This window comes from Hylaeus volcanicus, chromosome 7 (assembly GCF_026283585.1).
Source record: "Hylaeus volcanicus isolate JK05 chromosome 7, UHH_iyHylVolc1.0_haploid, whole genome shotgun sequence".
Taxonomy (NCBI): Eukaryota; Metazoa; Arthropoda; class Insecta; order Hymenoptera; family Colletidae; genus Hylaeus; species Hylaeus volcanicus.
Window position 1 is genome coordinate 7,070,352 of NC_071982.1, and position 3,964 is coordinate 7,074,315.

General features: G+C 42.3%; 1 protein-coding gene across 1 annotated transcript in view; it reads right to left on the reverse strand.

The window, feature by feature from the left end:
- LOC128879413 (synaptic vesicle glycoprotein 2C-like) overlaps positions 1-3,964 on the reverse strand; it is a 13,683-nt gene that overhangs the window by 8,963 nt on the left and 756 nt on the right. The gene's annotated exons all lie outside the window — the stretch shown is intronic.

Here is a 3,964-nt window from a genome sequence, read left to right on the forward strand (position 1 = left end):
GACTAAAAGCGACGAATTTGTAACGAAACTGTGCTTACAGTATCGCATCAGGGAGCTAATAACTCCAGCGCCGGCCCTGGCTCCTGTCCCATCACAGAAGAGACCAATGAGGACCTCGAAAACCTGAGGTATCGACACGCGATTATCCTCATAGCGTTATTAGGGCAGAAGAGGAATCTAGAAAATTGTTGCGGAGCGTTTCGTGTACCATGGTACTTAACAGGAGAAGGATTTGCGGGGTGATTTGCAATTTCGCAATAGTAAGCGTATTAATATTGTTGTCGAGCTTTTAATCTGGAGCATTAGTAGAGATATAGAGAGATAATCTTCCTTTAACCCTCCTAAATCTCCATGCTGAAGACTCGGCATCAAAAATATTCCGTTCGAGAGATTGTAAAGGAGAGACTCTTGGGTACATGTATGCAAAGATAAAAACGTCGGGAGGGTCATCGTTTCGTCCTGTATTTGGCGAACATGTGGGCCCGTCGCGTCGGATTTGCGAGCGTTAACTTGCGAACAGTGACGCCATTCACTCTTCCCTTTCGTTCACCTCGGCACACATCCTCCCCGACACATTCTATCCTTTGATTTATCTTATATTCTTTTAAACAAACTTTCTAATCTCTACCTCGTCTCCAGCTTGTTTTGCAATTTCATACGAACCGTTTGGGTTCTTCGATTTCAACACCAGCTGGTTATCGTCGGCGAAGGGTCGATCGGCGACAATGAGGATTCCGAGAATGCAATGACGACGCGTATTGGCGAATAGAATCGGAAATTCCTCGAAATCTATATTCTGCTTACGCGAGGAACATGAACGCCATAGAAGAAAGATGATAGCGCATATTAAGTTGCCGATCGATCGAACCGTTTTATTACGGGATGCACAAAAGTCTGTGTAACAAAGGTAACGAAAAGGGACGGACAGTAGAGCAGTGCGTACAGTAGCCGACTACCACGCTTGAGAACCCGGGTTCGAATCCCGGGCGTTCCATCCCGGTTTTTCATGGTTGTGTTAGATCTGGCTAAAAAATACAAGGAATGGAAAAGCCTAAAGGCAAAAAAATAAGACAGTATAATACCAAATAAGGAAAGCGAATGGAGTCAGTAACCTCCCCAAGCTCGCACTTAAATCGCAATAAAACAAAACAAACAAGGTAACGAAAAATGTTAGTAGCTCAACTCGAAACCTCGCGTGGACTTACTTAGCTTCATTTCCCGCGTGTGTATAGCTTCATTCAACGGCCACACACGCTGTGCGATACTTTCAGAAAAAAAAGTGTGCGATAGTTTCCTGGCTACGTCGACGTCGAAAATTAAAACGACGGGAAACATCGTAGTTTTGGTTTATTAGAGAATCACATTAAACCAGTGTTATCGCTAATTAACAGTGCAGATGAATTTAGTTCATAGCGCGATATAGGCGGCAATTGAGATAAACTAATCTGTTCGATTGAAGCCTGGAAAAGTTGCACGAAAGGATGACGATAAAACACTCACTCGAAGTTCAATGTTTATTTACTTGAATTTTTCAGTGAATACGCCGAACGGACTATTTCGAGATTACGGTTGTCTTTATTCGTTTCGTCGAAGTGACGCGCTCCTGCGAGTCGGAATAAAACCAATCGGATGCAGTAAATAAATAACATGTATTGTACCGTAAGCCCGATTTATTGCAGGTCTCGACCGATAATCAAAGCGAAACGAAAATTTGGATCGGGACCTTCGATAAATTATGCTTCTTTGCGTTCGCGAATTTAGATGCAATCAACTTGGAAGCGATAAGAAGCGCTCATTATCCGCGTGTTGGATTCGGAATGAGCCTTTTTTTTTAATAATAGATTCGAGTCTAATGTCCGCCATAAATTATACGCGATAACGTGAGAAACATAGTACTCGGATGCATTTTTGCCGAGCAACGCACGTTTGTTGTAGCGCATAGTGATACCAAACTCTAATCGCCCGGCGTTATCATTGACGTATGATAATTGCTTTTGTGCGAAATGATACATGCATATCTGAAACTCGCAGGCTCTTCTCAAACGTGAGTAATATCCTAATGCTGCTCGGAAGAAAAACATTTTTATTTAATACGCGGATTATCGAGGAATTTTTCATTTGCGTCGACAAACAATACTGTATTTCTGCGGCGAGATACTGTCCCATTTGCGTTAAAAATTGTATACGATGTACTTCGAAGCGTATACGTTCGTGCATCCAAATTTCAATTTCTTACATCAAGTATTTATTATTTTAAAAATTCTCAAAGATCGACTTGCGTTTGGGAGGGCTGGTTGTACGTACGAGACCCAAATGACCGTTCAAGGCCATCGAGGCCATTACCCCCACCACAACGCTGCGTTACTCCATCGTTCGACTTCTGATTAAATAAATGAAATAGCGCACCTCGCGTTTGTGCAGAAATGTTACTTATGCGATTTCTAAGTTAATGACCGTTCCATGACCTCGCGTCAACGATAAGTCTACTTGAAACGATCCACGCGACTTGGCCGTTTTACGGAATATACGTTCACGTTTGTTGAATCAATCATGATAATTGGTAGACACTTCATTTTGCAATGTAACACCTTATCGATCCCGATAATGGCTATTAAGGTGATAACCACGGAGACGTTGGTTCGACGTGTTGATATTGACGGGCCTTTAAATATTAAGCATGCAGGCGTGGGCTCACGACAGGCACGCGAGGAGCGACGATAGCGTGGGGAGATTGCGTTGAGAACGGTGTCGTTAACTTTCGCCGATTGACCGAATTTCGAGCGATTCAACCGTAATCTCACTACGGAATTATCAGTTATAGGGAAACCCACTGCGCTGAATTTATTTCAGTTTTCTCGATAATCGCAGACAGAAATGTACGCAAAAATCGAACGAGCAAGTACGAAGATAGAGCTCTCGTCTAAAACACGTGTGTTAATTACACGCGTACACGTGTTATTAATAAATTATTATTATTATTATTATCTATTACTATTATTATTGACTGTAAAAAATAATTCAGAATAATTATAACCGTAGAATACACGTGTAATATGGACACGGGTATTTACTACACGGATTTCTATACGACTTTATTCAATACGCGATACGTATTGTACGTGAAACTCGTGTATGCGTATAAATGGGGGCTCTAGTGTGAAGATTGTACAATTGCCTATAGAAGCTGAATGGTTTACACGCTTGGCATTTTCATTAAGTTGGAGAGGTGGAATAATATTCCTGAGGAGTTGAAAGGTCAAATGCACCTGAAATGGGAGATGCTGCCATCCACACGTGCACCCATGCATCCGGGTCACATGATACGAGGGGCACTGTGTCCTATGCGTACAGAATCATTCTCCTGCGATTGTTTATAAGGCGCAGTGTGTCCTACACGTAGAGAATGATTCTCCTGCGATTGTTTATAAGGCACACTGTGTCCTATGCGTACAGAATCCTCCTCCTGCGATTGTTTATAAGGCGCACTGTCTCCTATGCGTACAGAATGATTCTCCTGCGATTGTTTATAAGACACACTGTGTCCTATGCGTACAGAATCATTCTCCTGCGATTGTTTATAAGGCGCACTGTGTCCTACACGTAGAGAATGATTCTCCTACGATCGTTTATAAGGCACACTGTGTCCTATGCGTAAAGAAAGATTCTCCTGCGATCGTTTATAAGGCACACTGTGTCCTATGCGTACAGAATCATTCTTCTGCGATTGTTTATAAGGCACACTGTGTCCTATGCGTAAAGAAAGATTCTCCTGCGTTTGTTTATAAGGCACACTGTGTCCTATGCGTACAGAATCCTTCTCCTGCGATTGTTTATAAGGCGCACTGTGTCCTATGCGTACAGAATCATTCTCCTGCGATTGTTTATAAGGCACACTGTGTCCTATGCATACAGAATCATTCTCCTGCGATTGTTTATAAGACACACTGTCTCCTATGTGTAAAGA